Below are 24,285 nucleotides of genomic sequence, written 5' to 3' on the forward strand. Positions count from 1 at the left end.
CTGAAGGGTATTCTTTAAGGAGAGGAAGAAGAAATAGGAAAAGAGAAAAAATGATGAACAACAAAGTGACAACAAATACATATCTATCAAGTGAATCTAGAAATCAAATGAATCAAAAATCTGATGAACAGAACAAACTGGTGAATATAATAGAATCAGGGGCATAGAAAGGGAGTGGACTGACTATTCTGGGGTGGGGAGGAGTGTGGGGGGTGCGGGAAGAGACTGGACAAAAATCATACACGTATGGATGAGGACAATCGGGCGGGAGGGTAAGGGCAAAGGGTGGAGTGGGAACCAGGTGGATGGGAGCTATGGGGGGAGGGAGAAAAGAGGAACAAATGTAATAATCTGAACAATAAAGATTTCATTAAAAAAAAAGAAAAAGAAAAAGAAAAAAAAGAAAAAAGAAATAATATGCATGAAATTATTTTTTCCCCTCTTCCTTGACCACCTGGAAACTCAGTCCCCTCAACCCCCTATTGTATTTATAGTGAGAAATTAGAACTCTGCCAAGAATGTAGTATTTCAAGTCTTAGGCCCTTAGGCCAACTGAACAATCCAGCTAGCTTATAGTAGAAGATTTCATCAGAGATGTGCAACTGAAATAATCTTCATTCTTTATTCTAAGAAAGGGAAATCATCCAACAATAATAAAGTAAATTATTTTTCACAGTCATTATGACTTCATATAAGAAAGACCATTTGATGGGGAGTATAAATGTAGATGTTTTAAATAATTTCCCTTTGCCCAGCATTTTTCAAGAAAAAGGATTCACAGAAGATCTTAGTTGCCTTAAAATGTTGTAATCACACTTCAACAATAAATCTGGAGCCAACTAGTTTGAAAAATCCACAATATTTTGGCATTAGGGAATAAGAATCATAATGTTTCATCTCTGAAAGAATTTTAAAGATTAGACATTTTGACTTTTTTATTAAACTAAATAGCAAAAAAGTTAAGTATCAAATCACAGCTATGTAGTAGTGTTACCCCACATTAAAATCCAGGTCTTCTGATTTCTCACCCCAGGAAACTTTATTCTGAAAACTTTGTTGCCTAAATCAGACTTCAGAACAGCAAACAGTTTTCCTATTTTTGCCCATAGTTTAGAGAGTGATCAAGAAAAATTTGACTTAATATAAAATTAGACTTCCATGTCATCATTTCTCTGAAGAGACTCATAACACTTGAATATATAGTGGTGGATTCAGTTCTTATGAGGACGAAAGAGTAAGCAAATTTGGGGATCTCTTTAAGAAAATTTTTTTTTACCAAATTCTCTCACAAAAATAGGTATAAGGCTGAACGGGTGGCTCAATTGATTGGAGTAGTATCCTGTACACTGAAAGTTCACCATTCAATTCCCAGTCAGGGCACATAACCAGGGTGCAGGTTTGATCTCCAATTGGGGAACGTGTGGGAGGAAACCAATCAATGTTTCCCTCTCACATCCATGTTTTTTCTCTCTCCCTACCTCTGTCTCAAAACCAATAAACACATATTTAAAAACAAAACAAAATAGGTATAGGGCCTTAGAAGGGGCTGGTGTAAATGAGGGACTCTCAAACATAAGCTTCACAGTAAATTAGCCTGTGTAAATTCCCATGATTTCATTCATTATCTTGCTCCCAGAAGGTAGTTGCAGCCAGGTAAAATCTTCATTTTACACCAGTGAAAAATGAAGTAAAAAGGTGATATGACTTTTTCAAAGTCAAGACTAGTCTAGGAGCTTCTCTCCTCTATCTATAATACAACCTCCCTAAAAGACTTGAGAGAACTGTCCCTATAGAAAGAAACAGAACTGTTTGGGTTAGCTGTTGTTACTGCCTGCCACTAATATTTAAGTGATATCTGAGATAAGAAACTCTGTTTATGGTACTTTCTCTTTGAAAATGAAAATAGATGATAGTTGCCTTTTATGCCACTAATGATATATGCCCATTGTGATCATCTATCACTCCATTTGAGAACTGGAAAGGGACCTTAATGATCAACTAATTTCTACTTAGCAAATAATGCAGAAGAGGTTGGGGGTTGCTGATTATCATAATAATTGTAACCTTTAGACTACTCCTGGGTCAACTGACATTAAATAAAAACATATGCACACATCATAGGAAAAGAATTAGAAGAATACAGACCATAATGTTAATAATGATTATTTTGGGGTATTGACAATATAGGCATTTTGTTTTCTTTTTATTTTCAGCATTTTCTCCCCTGACCATTTATCACTTTATAATGAAAAAAGATAACATGTTTTTAAAAGACTGAATTGAAATAGAAGGCAACTAGAGCAGGGAGGTCAGATTGGGCTACCCAACAAGGATGACAGTCTTATTCCAGAATGAAGGCAGAAGGCAGATCTCATGCCATGGCTTCAAGAACCTGGATGCAAGAATAACACGGTAATAATGTGACATAGTCAGCAAGTGGCTGTAAGCCTGGAAAAGACATGGGAATCAAGTTAGCTCTGAGGCTCTAAGAACAAGCAACAGTGAAGACAATTACTCTATGAAAAAGAATAGGAAATTCAGTCAAAGGAATAAGTTTAGTGGAAAAAAAATGGTGAGTGTTTTCTAGCCAAATAGACTTTTAAGTGCTAGATGGGCATCCAGGTAGAGATGTATAGCAAGTAGAATGAAATGAAGGCCAGGTAAAGCTCTGCTTGGCCTTCACTATGAACTGGAATTCAGGGAAAATAACATAGCTAGAAATTCAGATCTAGAATTATTTGTTTAAGGTAGATAAGAAACTCAAGAAGGAACCATGGTAACTCAGGCCAAGAATGCAGTGAGAAGAGAAAGCTTAGAAGAAAATCTTTGGAAAATATTCCAAAGTTGAATTATTAGTGTTGGTAAGTAAGTGTAAAATATAATATTTTATTTCTATAATTAAGCATTCATTCCATTTTATATATAATCAAAAGGTTAAAATGACTTCCCTAAGTTTAACAAATTGAGATGAATAGTCAAATACTACTATTAGAAATTAAATTTAGATTTTTATATGACTCCGCCTTTCTTTTCATGTCAATTATTAAACAAAAAAATCCCTTGTCTTTCTGTCTATGGAAATATATATATTTTTTAAAAAATATGTGCAGCCCTGCTGGATGGCTCAGTGGGTGAGCATCCACCCATGAACCAGGAGATCACGGTTTGATTCCCAGTCAGGGCACATGCCTGGGTTTCAGCCTTGATCCCCAGTGGGGGACCTGTAGGACAAAGCTGATCAATGATTCTCCTTCATCATTGATGTTTCTATCTCTCTCTCCCTCTTCCTTCCTATCTCTGAAAATAAATAAAAACATTTTTTAAAATGTGCATCAGTAATAAAATGAACCAGCTGACTTTTTTCCTGGTCTTAGGGCTACTCAAGACTGTTTCTAAGTTCCAGTTCAACCCTAAAAGCCTATGATCCTGGCATGTTGCTTGATTTTAAAATCTTTTATTCAGATTCACACACACAAAAATGTCCTGAGCTCAAGGTATGTAAAATTCTCAGCAATCAATTTCACTTTAATTGTCCAAAGTCAAAAAAAAGAAAAACCCAAGATATTAACACCTTTAGCTTCTGCAAATTTTACCTCCCACTGATCACCAAATATGTGAAGGCACTGTAAGAGCTCTGTATTTAGAACTTTTGACTCCCTGCTATAGGATTACAGTGCCAGGCTCTGGAGAAAATAGAACATGCAGAAATAAGAGCTTTGAAAATAAACCTTCTTACAGCTAATGAAGGATTACCTGACATGCAATTTTTCTAAAATGTCACAGCTATTAGCAAGTTCTTTTGTTGTTGTTTGTTTGGGACCATTCTACCTTGTCTCCACTTTGTTGCTCTGAAAACAACATTTTTTTCTTAAGCACAGTCAGATGTAGGAACCCCAAAACTTCAAAATTAAGTTGTATATACTTACATTTAAATTTACTTTTTTAGAAAAAGGTCTTCTTGGCCTTCACTATGAACTGAATTCATATTTTGAAACTGAAACCCCCAATGTGATTATATTTGGAGATAGGGGAGGTAATTAAGGTTAAGTGAGGTCATTAAGGGTTCGACCCTAATTCATTAGGATTAGTGGCTTTATAAGAGAAGAAAGAGAAAAGATCTCTCTCTCTCTCCCCCTCACCTCACACATGCAAGGAGGAAAGGCCTTGTGAGCACAACTCCAGAAGCAGTCATCCTGCAAGCCAGAAAGAAGGAGCTCACCAGAAACCTAATCAGTTGGCACCTTGGTTTTGGATTTCCCAGCCTCCAAAAAGGTGAGAAAATACATTTCTGTGTTTAAACCACTTAGTCTGATATAGCAAACTGAGGAGACTAAGATAGAGCCTCCTTAAATTTTTGAACAAAAGTTTGGACAATTTTCAAATTATTACAAAATCAGTAGCCAAAATATATTCTTTTTTAGGTAGCTAGGAAAACTGATCCTTTGATAATTATCCTCCTTTCAAAAATATATCTCAACTAGAGGCCTGGTGCACAAAAATTTGTGCACTCAGGGGGTCCCTCAGCCCGGCCTATGCCCTCTTGCAGTCTGGGACCCCTTGGAGGATGTCCACCTGCTGGGTTAGGCCTGCACCTTGAGGGATCGGGCCGAAGCTGGCAGTCAGACATCCCTCTGGCAGCCTGGAATTCCTCGGGGGAAGTCCACTTGCCAGCGGGGAGCAGGCCTAAGCTGCAGTCGGACATCCTTAGCGCTGCTGAGGAGGCGGGAAAGGCTCCCGCCACCACCGCTGTGCTGGCAGCCATCAGCCTGGCTTGTGGCTGAGCAGAGCTCCCCCTGTGGGAGCGCACTGACTACCAGAGGGCACCTCCTGCGTTAAGTGTCTGCCCCCTGGTGGCCAGTGTGTGTAATAGTGACCAGTCATTCTGCTATTAGGGTCAGTTTTCATATTACCCTTTTATTCTATATGATAGAGGCCTGCTGCATGGGTGGGGGCTGGCTGGTTTGCCCTGAAGGGTATCCCAGATCAGAGTAGGGGTCCCGCTGGGGTGCCTGGCCAGCCTGGGTGAGGGGCTAATGGCTGTTTTCAGGCTGGCCACACCCCCTTTAGGGTGGGGAGTCCCCGCTGGGGGCCCTGGCCAGTCTGGGTGAGGGGCTGAGGGCCATTTTAAGGCTGGCCAAGCCTCCCAGTGACGGAAGCTCCCAGCCTCTTCTTTTTTATTTTTTTATTCTGGGTTTATTTACCTTCTATAATTGAAACTTTGTTGCTTTGAGTGGAGCTCACAGCTGGCCGCGGCAGGCAGCAAAGCTTGGCTTCCTCCATCATTGGGGCAACCAAGCCTCCTGCTTGCTCCAGCTCTGTGGCTGCCAGCCGCCATCTTGGTTGGGTTAATTTGCATATAGTTGCTCTGATTGGTTGGTGGGCATGGCTTAAGGCGTAGCTAACGCACGGTCAATTTGCATGTTTGTCTTTTGTTAGTGTATATAATTCAAAGAATTGGGTACAAATGGTATTCTTTGAAATAGAAAAAAAAATTTATAATTGTCTCCACCCAATAACTTAAAAAGCACACATAAATAAAATAACTAGAGTACACATACTTGATTAAGTATAAAATCTTGACCTAAAATCTGTTTCCAAAGACTCTACATTTATTTGATCTTTCAACAATACTGCCTCTGAATATGAATCTCAAATGTTTAAGTTCTGCAAGACGTAAGTGATTACAAGTACTTTCTTGTTCAGGTATTTAAAGCAATTTCTTCATTCTTGAGTAATTTGCTTTAAATTTAGAAGCTGAATGAACCCTAACAGCTCTCTATAGCTCTACCTGATATTAAAAACTTTTTGTAGCTGTTTATGAATGAAATCCATCCTCTACTACTGTTTGCATTATCAACCTGAAAGAAAAATCTGACCATGCCATTCTACAGCTTAAAACCCTTTAATCCCACCAGGTACAGGATAAAACATCCAAACTCCTTGTAGATGGATGGCAAATGTGATCTGCTCCTTGTCTGCTCTTGAACCCTGTCCTTAGGAATTCTGAGGCCTCACAGTGGGCACCTCAGCTGTCTCAAAGTACTTCCTTGCGATGTGAAGAAGTACCTGTTGGCAAACCCTTTCTTCTTCCTAGCTCACTAAAATTTGTTCAAGAATCTGCTTACATAATACCACTTCAGGGAAACTTTCCTGACTCTCTCTTAAGCTGGGTGGGTTATTTTCCTTTTTTGTCCCATAGAAAGACGCTGTAACATTTTTTTCCCAAGTTGGAAACATGCATCTTTTAATTAGTGTCACTCATTGAGATGTAAACATTTCTTACAGTACAAACACAAGATTTAGGTTGTCTTAGGTAGGACCATATTAGGACCATATGCTGATAAAAGGCAGGGATCATATTTATATCACCAGTGCTGAACATACTATCTATACACTACATGTGTCCAAAAAATGCTGTTCAATTATACTAATTCATATATAAAATGTATTAAGGTATTTATCATTTAAGGAATATTATGGTAAATAATTTTGTTAAGCAAGAAACTATCACTGTTTTTTAAAAATTACTATTTCTACAGGTTGCTTTACTTAAAATGGTTTTGACCTTTATTTTAGAAATGTACTATTTTATTGAATAATACAGTACCCAAATGTCAATAATTTCAGAATTATCAGCACTCCCAACTTATTTGTTTAAGAACCTATTTCTTTCAACGAGTGTCTTAAAGAAGTGGCATTTGATATCATCCCATTTAAACATCTAGAAACCCCTTTGGAGTCGGAGTCTACACTATTAGTTTTTAAAAATTGAAATAAAATCTATATTACACATTAAATGAAAATTTAACCCTGCTCTACAATATTTCTTCTATGTTGACAGTCATAATACATGGTATTCTTGCATTAGGTAGTTTAGAATCCACTACTTAAGCCTGCCTTCAGTCAGCAAGGCTAAATATCACTTCTATTGGTTTATATGCATTCATTCAGTTGCCTTTGATAAGTGAACTAATCTTGGAATAAATATAACAGAAAAGAGAAAATCAGGAAGCATTTATTTTAGACTATTGCAGGCACTAGAGATAGAAGAGGCTACTTTCATTAGAACCTAGTTTGACGTAATCAACATCATCATTACCATGCTAACATTTAATCAATGCTCACTAGGTGCCAGGCACTGTGTATTATCTCATTTAATTCTTAACACTACAAGAGTTAGTATTATTGATTTCTGTTTACAGATAAATATCTACGCCCAACTTCACAGAACTAGCATTTATAGAGCTGTTTTGCAAATCTAGACAATATAACCTCATGCATAGTCCCTTAACCACTATGATGTAGTATTAAGTTAAATCACTGTATGAGAGATATCAGAAATTAATGATTCAATAAATTATAAAGGATTCTATTTAGCCTACAATATTCCTGAATACTAACCATTTGATCATTTTGATTTGCTTTACCCAAGGCTAAAACAGAAGGTCAAGCCCCTCCCATTTAAAACTCTTTACTTTGTGATTTAAAAAGAAGGCAATGCCATCATTGAGAATTTCTGCTCAGTGAAAAGTAGTGTAGCCAATTCAAGGCAAGGGGAGCCTAAGTACTCCAAAATCTTCTGAGGTTACCCTGTCCTGGGACTTGCTTTATACCTCTGAAAGTTAGTATTTAAAACCTGGAACTCTTGCCTAGTTTCTAATGTTGAAACGGTAACTCAACATTCTTAGTCACTTTTAATTTTGCTTTGCCACTGGCAGACAGGGCAAGCATCCACATATGTTGACAGAATACATGTTAGAGTAGTTTACTCCCGTTGAAAATTGCCTTACACTGTTTTAGCAATTCTCTCTACAGGAACTGCATTTTTCAGAAGTATATGAATCTATATCTGTTCTAGGTAATCCTATATAATAAAAGGGTAATATACAAATTGTCCCCTTGACTGCGAGTTTGACCAGTTCAATCTGGGGGTGGAGCCAGCCGGCCAACCACCCATGGCCCCTCCCACCAGCCAATCTGGCCTGATTGGCCACAATCAGGCGGACCAGCCAGACCCTACCCATGCACGAATTCGTGCACCGGGCCTCTAGTATATAACAGTTTACTGTGACTCTTTTTGGTTCCTCAACTAGAAAATGTTTCTCGATCTTTTCCACCATATGGAGTGATCCTTTTCTAATGCTCTTAAGCAGTTCTGAGTGTGATTTTTAAATATATGGATTTCAACTTAATTCCTAATTCATTTCACAAATATTTATTTAGTGCCTACTATGTGCCAGTCTAAGCACCAAGGAAAACAAAAAGCCCTAGTCACTTCAAGAAACTAAACGAACCTGCCTACCCTGAGGTGCTACAATTTTGGCAGAGAGAAAGAGACAATTAACAATAAACATGATAAAGTAAATCATTACAGTAAAAGAAAGATGAGAACTTTGGAAACAGAAAAACAGAGCGGGATGGGGATCAGAAATGCCAGGGAGTCAAGCTGCAATTTTAAACTGGGTGATCAGGATAGACCTCCTCATTGAGGTGATTTTTTAACTTTCTCAAATTTGGAAGAAGATGCAGGAGGTGCCAATACCTATGGGGAGAGTTTTCTAGGCAAAGGGCATAGCTAGTACAAAGGCCCCAGGGCATGTGGCTGGAGCAGAGTGAGCAAAGGGTGCGCAGTTGGAGACAGGACCAGAGCAGAAAAGGGGAGGGGAGCAGGTCATACAGGACCTTAGAGATTACTGTAAGGATTCTGGTTTTTACTGTGAGAGTGAGCCACTGCAGGGTTTTGAGGAGAGAAGCATCACAATATAACTTACATTTAAGGGATAACTCTGCTACTCTGAGATGAAACTGAGGGACAACGTAAAAGCAGGGAGTTCAGTTAGAAGGCTATTATAATAACCCACATGATTATAATGGTGAGATTATGGTGGCTTAAACCCAAGAAATAACAGTGAAGGTGGTGAGAACAGATTATAATTGAATAATTTACATAATAAACTCTACCCATATATAATGTACAATCTGATGAGTTTTGTCAGGTGTCTATGCTTGTGAAATCATCACCACAATCAAGGGAACATTTCCATCCTTCAAAAATTTCCTTTTGCTCTGTTACTTAAGTCTCTTCCATCTAACTCTAGTTCCCCAAGGAAACACTGACCTGCTCTCTGTCACTATAAATTAGTTGGCATTTTTTAGTTTCATGGAAGTGTAATTATACATGATATACTGTATATATTCCTTCATATCTGACTTTTGTCACTGTATTGTGATTTTGAGATTCATCCATGTTGTTGTATAACAGATACTGGATTTGCAGAAAGATACTGATTTGTTTATATTGAGGATATTAAAGAAAGAGTCATTTAGAATGGTTTCAAGGCCTTTAGTCAAAGAAAACTGGAAAAAATGAAACTGCCATCAACTGAGAATGAAAATGGTCAGGAGGAAAAGGCTACGGAAAGATTAACCAGGTGGAGATATATAGCCACTTTCAAGCTTAAAAAGTGGGAGGAATGGGCATAACATGATTAGCATAGGCAGCAGCTAATATATTATCTTCATGTTCCAATTGGGACAGATCCCATAGAATGCCCTGGTATGAGATATGATATTCTGGAAAATGACCACATCACATACGTGTGTGTGTGTGTGTGTGTGTGAGAGAGAGAGAGAGAGAGATAGAGAGAGATCCTTCAGGGGAATGAAAAAGAGAAAATGATAAAAGCAAAAATGGCCAAAGCTTAAAACTTGGTGAATCTAGGTAAAAGGTATATCTTTTTTGAATCTTATAACTTTTCTGTATGCTTGGAAAAAGAAATGAGATGGGAAGACCAACAGTCACCTCTTGTTTATTGAACAGCAGTTTAATTTTTACTGACAAATAACATCTTAGGCCATCCATTTAACCTCTATACCTCAAATTATTTTCTTGTAAGATGGGTGACATTTTTACTGTCTTCACAGTAAAGGTATACAACATTTAATTGTTCTATATGTATTTTAAAGTGTTTTAAAATGCCAAAGTATTAATTGTGAATGAAAAAGAGGCGACATAGCAGACCTGGCAAGCAAGCTCAGAGGGCTATTTGGCAGGTGTGACAAGCTCAGTGACCAAAGTAGCCACACTTGATGATAAATTCCCAACTGGGTAGGTCATGGTGAGTAGCCAAACCCCAGGCCTATAGCTTCCTTAGTAAAAGGTTAATCTTTACGTTAATAGAGCCTGCCCATTGCTCTTGTGCATCTAGGATAACATACCTTTGAAATGCCAGAGTATTCTTCATTTCCAGGTGCCTACAGTGGTTCTCAACTTTCCTAATGCCACGACCCTTTAATACAGTTCCTCATGTTGTGGTGACCCCCAATTTCATTGTTACAAATTGAACATAATTAAAGCATAGTGATTAATCACAAAACAATATGTAATTATATATGTGTTTTCCGATGGTCTTAGGTGACCCCTGTGAAAGAGTCGTTGGACCCCCAAAGGGGTCAGGACCCACAGGTTGAGAACCACTGCCTTAGAGGCATACCCATCCTAAGGAGAGAGCAGGTGCACCAAAACTCATTGCTATCTTGTTGCCTGCACACCACCTCTACTTACTGTAATGTTAAATATTAACTACCTTGCACCCATCAATGTAAAAGAAGTATGTATCTCTCCATTCTGCTTTTTATCCAATCCCAAAGATTTCCCTCTCCCCTCTTTACTTTCTCCCACCTCCTTGATCTACCACCGATGGATTTCATACCACTAGCTAAATAAAGAGATGTCATACTATGACAACTATCAATCAAATGCCATGATGCTAAACTTTACGTGGTTTGGCCCTTCCTAATTTCCTGACTGCATTCCATGTCAGTCTCTGATCCTTTTTGCCACACTTCAGTCACACTGGCTTTCTTTTCATTCCTCAGAGCTTCACAGAGCCCCTGACTTTGAGAACTCTGTGCAGATGTTACCACCTAAAGAGGCCCTCCCAAAGCATCCTTATTAAAGTACTTTTTCTCCCTCTCATAACCATCATCACTGTTTACTTTACATCATAGAACTTGAACTTACCTGAAATTATTTCATTTACATGTTTGTTTGCATTTTTGTTGTTTCTCTCCCAGTCTTTCCTATTCACTGCTCTTATTCCCTCAAAAAATATTTGTTAAGAGAATAAAAGGAGATACCCAAATTATGTTTTTATACTGAAATCAATTGCATGGTAAACGGTGATCTGCAAAATTCTATTAAGAAACCAAAGAACTAGCATCTATTCAGACAAAGTACGCCGTTTAAAGTATAACAAAAATGTAATAATATTTGGGGATACAGATAACACAGTTGGTAATGTCAGGTTATATGACCAAATATAAAGTGCTTTTTATTTTAATGCAAACTATTTATCAGAAACAGGGAGTCACTCCATATTTTAAGACTTTTATAAACTCTCTCAAATTCCCACAGTTTCTTTTGAACAATAAATTATTACTAGTAACTGGTGAAGACATATTAGTCTGAAATGACCCAATGAATGCTACTTCGGATGCTACAGAGGTCACTAAAAATAAAAGGAAAGTTTAGCAACTATTCTTGAGTGTTACCAAGCTGTTAAGTACTACATTGGTGATTCTCAAACTTTGATGTGCTTCAGTCACCTGGGTATCTTGTTGAAATGCAGATTTTGAGTGTCAGTAGGCTAGGGTCAGAGATTCTGTATTTCTAAACTCCCAGGCCATTGTGAATGGTCCATGGACTACACTGTGAATCGCAAGGCACAAAGTGAGGTTGTAAACAAGATTCTTCTTTCACTGAATTTTTATGATTTTAAAATTTATATTTACATTCATAGGAAAGGAGAAGAGCAGGCTAGGCAACTGAAAGCTGCAAAGGAGATGGGGACTTTTTATAAAGCTATTCATTACTATTGAATTTATCCTCATCCCCTCCATAAATTCAAGTTCATGTTTATAAAACTAGACTTTTTTCAAAGCAGCACCTTTAATCAGAATCAACTATTTACACTTAAGTAAAAAAGAAAAAAAAATCACAATTTAAAAACTCCATTCTCTACTTTCCAATGCTCCACAAAAGTTCATTTTACTCAGTATACATAGAAGTATTTAAGTTAGAAAAGGAGCACTAATTTTGGTAATAAAATTTAGTCAATTTCACTAGTCAAAAATGTTTTGTTTGCTCTTTTAAAACTTTGCTATTTCTCAGTAGGTCATTAACCTGTACTATAATGTTTAAATACATAGGTTATTCCGGTCCTAGTTTTTTGAAAGTTAAGTAAAGATTACATAAGATTAAATTCAAAGGATAATTTTTTAAAAAGTTAAAATAGATTTAAAACAAAAAAAAGTTAAAACAGACTTAAAATAGGATCCTTCAAATATATGAAACATTAAAATCTTCCCAAATCTTTGAAAATATCAACTTGATTCAGCACTGTTTTTCCTCCCTTCATATAGGTAAACTTTCTCATTATAAAACAAAACACTCAAAACCTTTTGCTTTTTACAGCTATCTCGAGATAGAATATGATACCCATTTTTTAAAAAAGGTAATAGCTCATAATGACAAATCAAAAAGTGATTCAAAATGTGTTTTGAGATGCTTTTTATAGGTCTAAGGTACTTATGATTTCTCACAATTTTGTGAACTATTATTAATAGAGGTCTATTTGTGCTCAGTTTAAATTACCAAAAGGTTTTTTTTTAAAATTTAAGTCTTTATTCTTTGTGGCTGACAACTAGGAAAACCCCCAGCTACAACATAAATGTATTCCTACAAGTCTCTGTTGAGGGAATCAAGCTGTTTTGATAGAGCTCAATTTGAGGGCAGTGGGTCATATCTGCTTTCTTTTCCACTCATCCCCTTAACTCTGCATTTAAGCCTAATGTGTACAAATCAAGCAGGATTTCTGGGCAAGAGCCCTTTCAGGAGGGTATGAATTGCTTCTGTGCTAGTTCTAGAATATCAGCTGGGAAACATCATCAAAGGAAATCAAGGCGATTCCTCAGCTGATAAGGAAATTGTAAAGAATCTCTTTAGAACTAGAAACAGCAAGCTCAGTAATGCAAATGCCTTGTGTTCATCTGAACAACAACAATCTCCTCATTTACTATTTAGTAAAGATTGAAAGAACAGTACCAACGGCTCTAAAGATGGAAGGTGTCAAAGAAAGTCTCTCTTCTGCTCAGCACTTTGGCAGGAATAATACTGAATTTGCATCTGTCTGAGTGGTAACTTCCAAAAGTCTGAGAAAGTAAATGTGAGCTGAATATCAAGCGATAAAAGAGATAATTCTGAGTGGCTGTGTGTTTGTGTTTGGTTGGGAGCTGAGTACCAAAGAGACGAGGACAAAACTCACAAAGCTAAAACTCAGCTTAAATAAGGGTGAACTCATAGCAAGTTAATTTTCTAAATAATCTTGCCACATTATATATACACATTAAAAATCTTTAATATATTGAAGGATGTTTTCCAAATTGTTCTTTTCTTCCTGAATTTTGCTATTTCTGTTCCTCAACAATTATGTGTGTCCTTGGTCTAATCATTTCCTCATTCTCTGCTCATTTTCTCCTTTCTTAGGACCCTCCCTTCCTCTTTTTTACCTCTCTCATACAGCCAGAAATGGCCCAAACCAGTTCTTCATCCAGTACTCATGTTTTAGTTCATTTTACATTTTTGTGTCCTCTCAACTACTATTCAAACCTGGCCTGTGTTTCCTTGGTGCTTGATAAATAAATGTTAGATAGTATAATGCCACAAGAAGTTGAAAATGCCACCATCAGGAAGGCTTGATTATAGTGGCAAAGAGGTGGAAACATCAAAGCAAAATAGCTGATGGATGCTTAAACAAACAAACAAGTTTAAAAAAACAACAACCCTCTAGCATTTAGCAGAGTGTCTGATACAAAGGAAACTGGATAATAAAAGTTTGCTTAAGTGCTTTGTTGAAATTTTAAAGACCTTTCTCACCTTAAGCAACTAGTATTTTGAAGCTAGCCTTTTTCCTAAAGCTAGGAGAATTCATGAATGGTGGTGATTCATCAAAGGCACTTTTTTATTTCATTTAAATTTGCAGTTATTAAAGCCTGCAGTTATGATCAGAATATGTCAGAGTTCAAAGCATAACAAGAATGAGGGCATCAAAAGAAAGGCTGGAGATGATCATATTGTGATCATATTTTTTCTTCTCTATTTATACCCCTTTAGCTTTCACAGAAGTACACAATACTTATGAACAAATTTAAATTCAAAATGCCTCCTTTAGAATATTTCTGTGCTTTCAGATATTTTTCTAGTTGATGTTTTTTGTCATATCTGTCCCTATTCACTCACCTCCAAGTGGGGAAATTAAAACTAAGCATGACTTTTTGCATAGACCAAGGAAGGAAATTAGAGTGATCTGTGATATCCTTAACATACTGATCATATCCACACTCTGTGGGAGGGGACAGAAGGCAGAGGAAAAATGTTAGCAAGAGAAAAAAATAGCTAGGTCGACAGCCCCAGGTCTCAGAATGAATGGCAGTGCAGGTTTTGTCATTGTCTTATCTCTATAGCCAACCACTGAAGACAGTTTAGCATGCCGGTTAAGGACATTCATCCTGCTGCAAGATTACCTGTGCTGGAATTGTGCTTCTGCCTCTGACTCACAGTATTGGTCAAGTAACTGAGCCTCTACATGCCTCATTTTTTCCATAAATAAGCAGGGATAATAATAAATACCCATCCCTTAAAGGCTGGTGTAAGGATTACATGAATAGGCTACTGTCACACTTAAGGAATTCGTTCACTATTATTGGTAATGCAATTAATGGCAGTTTCTGCTTTTTATGTATATTGATGCTCTTATAAATGCCATGTTTTTAAAGAAACAGGAATAATACTTTTCTAATGCCTCAAAGTTTCTTTTCTACTAAATATTCCATATGTTGTAGCCCATCTTGAAGAAGACAACCGCAATATTCACTTTCAGAAAGATGGCTTACCAAGATAAATCCAAAATAAAGAAAGAATGCTGTGGCAGACCCTGCCTATTGGTTACCTACAGCCATGTCTTCCCATTATTTTGTGCACAAACATTTTTCAGCCTTGTGATACAAAATAAACCTAAACAAGCATAAGCTAGTTATGGTCATTTTAATTACCATTGCCAGTGACTGACCTAGGAGTAAGCATGTGACCCAACTCTGCCCAATGGAACCAAAGGGGATTTCAGCTGGAGGCTTCTGAATTAGTACCCCACAAAAACAAAAATCTTCTCTCCAAAATCTTCCCTGTCTGTAGGAAGAATTGGTAGATTAACAGTATTTGTCATTTATCCAGGATGTAAGATCTTGGAAAAATAGTTTTAAATAAGTATAAAATTTCCAACAGCTATCAGTTCTTTCATTTTTCTAAAATGACAGGGGACAATAAGTAAGTTATGAACTAAAGGGAAGTAATAGCACTTTTCAGATTGAATTTCCACCGGTGGTAGACACATGTAAGGATTAGTCATGTAGTTGTGCATCCTTGGGAATAATACTGTATCAGTTTATGTAAGTTAGGATAAGGAAATGGAAAAGAGAAGTTAACGATGGTTTCAAGTCTGAGTGACTTGGATGAGGAGACTGTCACTAACTAAATCACTGAGCAGGAGTACAATTTGAGGTAATCCTGAAGGGCTCTGTTTCACACAGGTTGAGTTCAATATGATAGCAAGAGAGCCCAGTGCAAACAGTTACAGAAATGGGGTAGAATGTCAATTCTTAAAGGCGCTGATTTCAGTGTCACTAGCACACAACTGCCAACTGAAACCAGGAGAATGGATGGACTCTATAAGGAGGAGAAGAGTCTGCATGCAAAGGGCAGAGGTAATATCTGAGTCCTCTAGCAAAAAAATCTCAATCACTTTAATTGGTGGCTTCACCCAATAAGGCATTTAAGAGTTCTAAGTCTCATTTTCCTCCTTTGTAAAAGAAAAATAAGAATAACTACTATATCAGTGGTTGTGAAAAATGAATGATATAATGAATATAAAACCTTGAGTACAATGACGGATATGTAACTTCCTAAGCATATGTTTGAGGTCTTGGTACCATATATAGTTATTATAATATTATTGACTATATTCCCTATACTGTGAACTTTTAAAACACCTACCCAACCCCCCAAAAAACATATCCAGACTTTGAAAGTCCTTTATTGACTGCTTTCCACTTATTCCCTTACTAGAGAGAAGGGCTTGGCCTTGTTTCAAGAGACTAATATGATTTTAATTTTAAAAAGTGCATTATAAACTCTAACTACCTTTCTTAAAACTGCAACTTCTTAATAGTCCCTGTCCAGCATCTCTGCCTTTTTACTTCTTTTAATACACCAGAGACTTTACTTAATTTGTATATTTTCTCTTTCAAATGTAAATCCTTGGGGGATGGGGGTGGGCTAGAGGAGTAATTGGGGGGGGGGGAAAGGAACATATCTAATACTTTCAATAATAAAGATTTAAAAAATAATAAAATGCAAATCCTATGAGGGCAGGTTTTTAGTGTGTTTGTTCACTGTTGCATCTCTAATGTCTGAAACAATGTTTGACAGATAGTAGCCATGCAAAATATAGTTGATGAAAGATAATAAATCAATTCGAATACAACAAAAAATGTGAAAAAGCTTCTTTTGTATTGACTTTTACCTATGTGCCATTTTTCCTGTGCTAATGTTCCTTTACAAATCGCATATTATATCATATGAATTGGTGTATCTCATTTAGATAGTAACTTTCTGGAAGATGATTCCACATATTGTTTCTTAATTATTTCCTTATTGCTCTCATATTTTAAATTTTAGCTAATAAATAAAGTGCAGTTAACTCTTCTTTATGTTCCTGGTCCCACCCTTTCCTTTTGCTGCCTCATATCAACCCCACTTTACTGAAGAGAGTTTGGCACCATTTCAGTGAAGCCATTCACCACACTGGTTTGTTATGGAGTGATTGAACAGACTATGGTTTTAAGTTGTTGAAATGGCAAGCAGTGTTTTTCAAATGAAATTCTTTTATGAGTTCCAGTGCAATAAAATAGTTCAGTGATTCAACTGGTTGAATTACATTTCATTCACTTAGAGGGAAATTACACTAAAGAAAACTTATTTCTCTTTTATTTTTACTCTCCAGAAATTTCACACTTGGTGATATTTCTCATACTGAGCACTAAAATCCTCAAATGTCTAGCAGTGGTCGGCAAACTCATTAGTCAACAGAGCCAAATATCAACAGTACAACGATTGAAATTTCTTTTGAGAGCCAAATTTTTTAAACTTAAACTATATAGGTAGGTACATTGTTATTAACTTAATTAGGGTACTCCTAAGGCTTAGGGAGAGCCACACTCAAGGGCCCAAAGAGCCACATGTGGCTCGCGAGCCACTGTTTGCTGACCATAGGTCTAAGGGAACAGACACAGACCGTCTTCACAAGGCTAACTACAAACTATATTAACCAAAAAGAGATCTTCACTACTTGGTCGTGAATTATTGACTCTTCTTGATAAGATGTTTGATGGTTTCTTCATAAACCAATTTAGGAAAACTACCATAACTTATTTTTATGAGTAAGAAACTCCTTAAATATATTGTTCAACAAGTTTGCATGGTTGTTTTCAAAACTGAATGTAATTGGAAATTAAGACAATATTAAGAGAAACTAAGATGGCGGCAGAGATAAACACCGGGAAATTAATGCCGCACACAACAATTGATTAATACCTCAGAGAAACAATACGGACTTCATCCAGAACCACAGGAAGCCTGGCTGACTGTAAACTCTACAACTAGAAGGAAGGAAAGGCAGCCTAACCAATGGGCACGGACAACATGGGGGGGAGGGCAAGAGTTACCATAACTGAGGGTATCGTGGGGACAAGGACACATATGTAATTTCTTAATCAATAAAAAATATATTAAAAAAAAAAGAAAAAAAAAAAAGAAAAGACAATATTAAAATAAGCCTCTGATAAATTTCATCTCCACTGTTGTAAGGATTTTGAGTTTTGAAAGTCACATGAATACAACCTGTATTTCCTTTTAATTTGTGGCATTTTAAAAAAATTGATTTTAGAGAAACATCGACGTGAGAAGAAACACTGACTGGCTGCCTTCTGCACACACCCTGACTGGGGATGGACCCTATAACCTGGTATGTGCCCTGACTGGGAATTGAACCTGTCACCTTTTGGTGTACAGGATGATGGTCCAACCAACTGAGCCACACTGGCCAGGGCTAATTGTGGATTTTTAAAACAATTTATTCAGGCAGGGTTCTCAGATTTTGATGTGTGATAACTTAGGAAGACTACATTTAATATAGGGACTTTAAGAATTTCCATTAAATAAAAAATTATGGCCATTTCCTCTTTATTTTAAGTTTATATGACTGGCACATGGCAAACTAGAAAGAACATGACACCTGGAGTTGGAAAAACGTGTGTTTAAGTCCTACTCTGCTACTTACTAGCATGGTCTTCAGTCAGCTATTTAAAAAGGCAACCACAGTTAAGAGCATTGGGTTTAATTACAGCTGAACTGTATACAAATTCCTCCCTCCCCCAGGTCTATCCCTAACTAGCCTTATGATCACGGTCAAGTTTCAAAACTCTCCAAGGTTAAGTTCCCTCATTTTTAAAATTGACATAATAAATATACATAACTCATAGGATTGTTTGTCAGGATTTAATAAGATAGTGCATATAAAGTGCTAAGCAAGTTGCCTAGCACAGAATAAGCACTCAATAAACTTCATTACTATTAATAAAATAATTAAATGTGATAATTTATGTAGACCACATACATAAAATATGAAGTACTTAACTGTTAAACTTTCATTATTCTATATATATAAAAAAATGGGCTCCATTGCCCATCGTTCAATTATTCTACCCTGATGTTCTGGATATAGTAATGACATTCATTACTGTATTAGAACTAAAGATTAGGTCAGTCTTTGATGTTTACATTTTATTACAGGAATTACTTTTAAGTGATTTTATGTCCTCTTTGTTTAAGAGGACATCATGTTTTCATAAAATAATACAGAATGTATAAAGGATCCCATGTCATTGTTTAAATTAGATTTTTCATGTTCTATCCTTTACCAATAATTTTAATTATATTAAGTTTTGTCTGTTTTGTTTTACTTTCACTTATTTTAATCTTAAGAATTGTAAATTAAGTAAAATATTTTTTATTTTAAAAAAATCTTTGGCCATAACTGGTTTGGCTCAGTGGATATTGCGTCGGGCTGCGGACTGAAGGGTCCCAGGTTCGATTCCGGTCAAGGCATGTACCTTGGTTGCGGAACATCCCCAGTAGGAGGTGTGCAGGAGGCAGCTGAATTGATGTTTCTCTCTCATCAATGTCTCTAACTATCTCTCTCCCTTCCTCTCTGTAAAAAAAATCAATAAAATATATTTTTTAAAAAATCTTTGCATCTTTTCCTCAAGTCCTTGAGCCTAAAATTAACATGGAACTGACCTTTTATTTAGTGGACAAAATGTTCATTTTAGAAATATTATTATTTATACCTAGGCTAGAGGCCCAGTGCATGAAACTTGGGCACGGGTAGGGTCCCTAGCGGCTGCCAGCTGCCAACCTCTCTTCCTTCCCCCTGTCACCTGCCGCTGCTGCTAGTGGGGGCCTCCCTCCTTCCTCTGGCCAGCCCCGCCCCCTGGTTAAACTCTTGGATAAACTCCCAGTCGAGGAGACAATTTGCATACATGCTTTTATTATATAGGATAAGCAAGCTACAATAGTGGGCTCCATCTTTAAAAGGTAATTTTACATACTACACTTTGGACTTTAATCATTTGATTGTATTGAATATACTTAACATTAAACCTTTGCTCTCAGAGTTTGTTCTAGATCAGTGCTTTCAAAAAGAACATTTCATGATGATGGAAACAGTCTATATTTGCACTCTCCAGCATGGTAGCCACTAAGCACATGTGGCCATTTAGCACTTGAAATGTGGTTGGTACGAGTGGGGACCTGAATTTTCAATTTTGTTAAATCTTAATTAAATTTTAATTTAAATAGCTACATGGCTAGCAGCTATATTGGAAGCACAGTTCTAGATAGTTCAAAATATCGGTAATTATACTGCAAATGAATAATAATGATTCTCATAACTAAACTATAGAGGCTGCGTCATTGCCTTAGGAATGGCTGACACATCTCTTAACTGTGTAAGAAGCAGTGAGGTTTTCAGCACTGTTTTACCACTTTATGAATCAACCTTCCATCAGTCACCCCCTCCCTGCCAGCATTGGTGGCCTCATATTCTCTTTGAAATCATTTGTAAAACAAAAATCTAAGATCTAAAAATCTAACAGTAATCTAACTCTGATCTTAGGCTCCTCTGGGAATTCAATTGGTTTTGTTTAATTCAATATCATTCATCCCTCTCTCTCTAATACTTTTTCCTCAAGACTAGTCATATTTAGTTAGCTCCTTGATCAGCTGTCTTTGTTTTAAACAGGAATGAAAGAGAACCACATAAAAAACAGGAACTGTTGCATTGAGTTATCACATGACAATGGGAAGGATGAGAGTGTACTGAAGTAATTGCTATATAACACAGGAGTCATAGCAGGGATATGAGTTAATGGAATATACAGTGAGCCAAAAATAAAATAAAACATGAGTTGGCAGAAGAGAGATGTCAGTGGGTGGGAGGGAGAATAACTTCTATTAAATTGAAGCCTACACTGGAATCAGGACAAAAAAAACTTACAATGTTGAAGAAAGCATGGTAAGGGGCATGGAGCATACAACTGGAAAAACTAACATATGAAAAAAGCATAAAATATAGAGGCAATTATAGATATGAAAGATGAGCATATTCATAGTATCCTCAAAGAATAGAAATATAATAAAAAATTTTAAATTAATGTAATTTTAAAAAGTTTCTGGGAACCAGGCAAGACTTAAAGCTACAGACTGAAAGAGCATATAGTATACCAGGGAAAATGATCATAGAATAATTCAACACAGAAACATGCCTTAATTAAGCTACTAAATTCCAAAGATTTAAAAAAAAAATTCTTCAGGCACTTGGTGAAGAAAAAGTATGAGAATTTTGCAACCTGAAGACTACCATATGTCCAATATTCTTCTACTTGAATACTTGTTTAAAAATTAATATTCATCATCAAATAGTTTTTCATGTGTGTACTACTTATTTTATACAAGAAACATTAGAGAAAAAATATAGCTATAGAAAATCAAAACATGTAAGTTGAATAAAACTATGAAACTTAAGTGGTTCCCTAGTTTTAAGAATTAAACATTTTAAGAAAATCTAGTATCTTAATTTTAAATTTACTATTTATTACTATTGCTTAAAAGTCCATGGAAGAAATATAATTAAATTACACAAGCAATTGTGTGTGTGTGTTTTAAAAAAAGGCAACGATGTTATAATTATGGATAATAGTTACCTGTGTTTCTATAATCTACAACTAGTCATGCCTTGGACAATTACAATAAAGTAAGGTACTTTTCTTTCTTTTTTTTATTAATATATTTTATTGATTTTTTACAGAGAGGAAGGGAGAGAGATAGAGAGTTGAAACATCGATGAGAGAGAAACATCGATCAGCTGCCTCCTGCACATCCTCCCCTGGGGATGTGCCCGCAATCCAGGTACATGCCCTTGACCGGAATCGAACCCGGGACCTTTCAGTCCGCAGGCTGACGCTCTATCCACTGAGCCAAACCAGTTTCGGCTAAGGTACTTTTCTTGAGGTAGGGAGGTGAATAGTAGTGAGGGAACAACCCCTTAAAATAACTTATTTATAAAAGCTTTATAACTGATATCCAATTCAATAGGCTTCACAACTTATAAATGCCTTATGATTGAATTATTCACAAAATCTATAAGACTGTTTCTGTTAGCTTCATTTTACAAATGAAGAAATGAAAGCAAAGCTAAAGGAAACTAATTGCCCAAAGTTGCATACTGAATCAACAGAAAAAGAAGGGTATCACTTCTACTATGAACTTTTTGTTTGTCTCTAACAGCTTTTGTCCCAACCCTGCACTGTTACATTATATTTTGGCTACTGAATAACACTGATCTTAACCAAAGGCCTATAGTATCATGATCTAGCACAACAAAATTTTGACAGCAGTGAGACTATGAAAGAAAAGATACATTTGGGGAAACACGAGATATGTGAATCCCATCAATCATAAGTGCTTGCTTACCTGCTGAGGTTCTATTCTGCTGAGCCTTGTATTAAAAACCAGAGTGAAAATGAAACTGACAAAAAGATTTCCTATCATTAAAGAGGGGGAAAATGCAGAAAAAAGGCTAAAAACAATTTAAAAGAGGTTAAAAGCAAACAAAATAAAATCTTTAAAAAATGATAGTTTAAAACTCATGTAAGAATAGCCAACCACATAGGGATGAGCTAGATCCTATTAGAAAGGTCAGACAAGGCATTACAGAAGGAAGATGTTTTCAGCTGTATTATAACGAAGAAAAGGCTTTCACCTAAGACTGGGACACTAACATTTTAAAGGTCACTGTCAATAGTGACTCCATTATAAGGTTGTATCAGATACTTCAGTAAATTTTTACACCACAGAAATGACTCAACTGTCCAGTAACGTAAGGCCAAAAATCAGAGAAATGAAACCAAAACTTTTATATTAAAGGAAAAGCAGGACAACTTCTAATGAAGACCTCAAACTGGAATAAGTTATTATGGCTCTCTATCATTTGGTGATTCAGCCTAAGAAGTTATTTACCCCCATTACCTTGAAGTTGTCTTTGCCCTTTTATAAAAACTCTTTCCTCACCATGTCTATAATCTTGCCTGCCTTTATCCAGAAGTAGTAAAATGAATGATACAGCTAGTACAGAAAACAAAGCCTAAGGAGGAAGTTCTAGACCCTTCCAAACCCACAGAATGCAAATCTCCTAGCAGTGACATTTTAATTTCCAGCATAGTACATGCAATCTATATTTTCTTCTAAAATAATAATTGTAGGTTTGCCTAGGATTTCCTGAAATTAATGTTTCAGGAAGTCTCCAACTTGCAAAAGTAAATGTTCACTCCCAAGTTAGTCATCTGTAACTAAATATACTTTTATCCACAAATCAATGTTTTATAGGGAATTTAGGTTTTTAGATTAGTCCACAGAGTTTACTAACCATAATGCAAATCTTATCTTATTTTGCATTTTAAAATGTACTGTTGAAAAACAACTAATTACGCAAATAGGAAAACATTTAATTGAGTCATAATTTTAAAACGATCTCTTCAATTAAAATGGAGTGCATAAAAATGACATAGTAGCCCTAACTGGTTCGACTCAGTGGATAGAGCGTCAGCCTGTGGACTGAAGGGTCCCAGGTTCGATTCCCGTCAAGGGCATGTACCTTGGTTGCGGGCACATCCTCAGTAGGAGTGGGCAGGAAGCAGCTGATCAATGTTTCTCTCTGATGTTTCTATCTCTCTATCCCTCTCCCTTCCTCTCTGTAAAAAATCAATAACATATACATATTTTTAAAATGACATAGTAAATGGGGACTTGAAGATATTCAGAACTGAACTTTCAGATTACTTAAGGACTTTAGGGAAAGCTGACATTAGTTCTTCATTAGATCGACTTTCATTTAAAGACGTTTGGCTCTTCTGTCTCTGGACATGCAATATAGCATTAACACTAAAAACACAGAACATCAAGGTTGGGAAAGAATCCAGAGATCATTTGCAATCTGACCTTAATTTAGAAATGGAGAAACTGAGACTCAGATACCTGGAATAACATAACACAAGTTATCAAACCAATTAGTTCAGGAGCTGAAACTGCATCCTAATTATTATCCAGTGTCTTCCATTATAACAAAGTTTGCCAGTCATGCCAATACCATATTTTTCTCAGGAATAAGTTAAAAAGGAAACACTACAATAACCATTTTATCTGCCTAATTTAACAATATCAAATAAAGTTGGGGTGTGCATACCCTATGACTCACACATGGTCACATGGTTGGTTATTCATTAAGGCATCGTTTGCAATTGTAAAAAATGAGAAACAACTTAAACATCCATCAATAAGGAAAAGTATCACTGTGGTATAATCATCTAATGTAAAGGACATACCATAGTTTAAATCAATGAATGTGGCCTGAATATATCAATATAGATAAAATCTCAAAAATAATAAACATAACACAGAAAAAGCTAATTTGAAGAATCATTTGTAGAATAGATGTAATTTTATGCAAATTTTTACATAAAAATATGTATTGTTTGTACAACAGTACAAATGGGAAG

General features: G+C 36.3%; 1 protein-coding gene across 1 annotated transcript in view; it reads right to left on the reverse strand.

Moving 5' to 3' along the window:
• Positions 1–24,285, reverse strand: part of TAOK3 (TAO kinase 3) — a 148,670-nt gene that overhangs the window by 89,953 nt on the left and 34,432 nt on the right. The gene's annotated exons all lie outside the window — the stretch shown is intronic.

The sequence above is a fragment of the Myotis davidii genome, unplaced genomic scaffold (genome assembly GCF_000327345.1).
Source record: "Myotis davidii unplaced genomic scaffold, ASM32734v1 scaffold1330, whole genome shotgun sequence".
Taxonomy (NCBI): Eukaryota; Metazoa; Chordata; class Mammalia; order Chiroptera; family Vespertilionidae; genus Myotis; species Myotis davidii.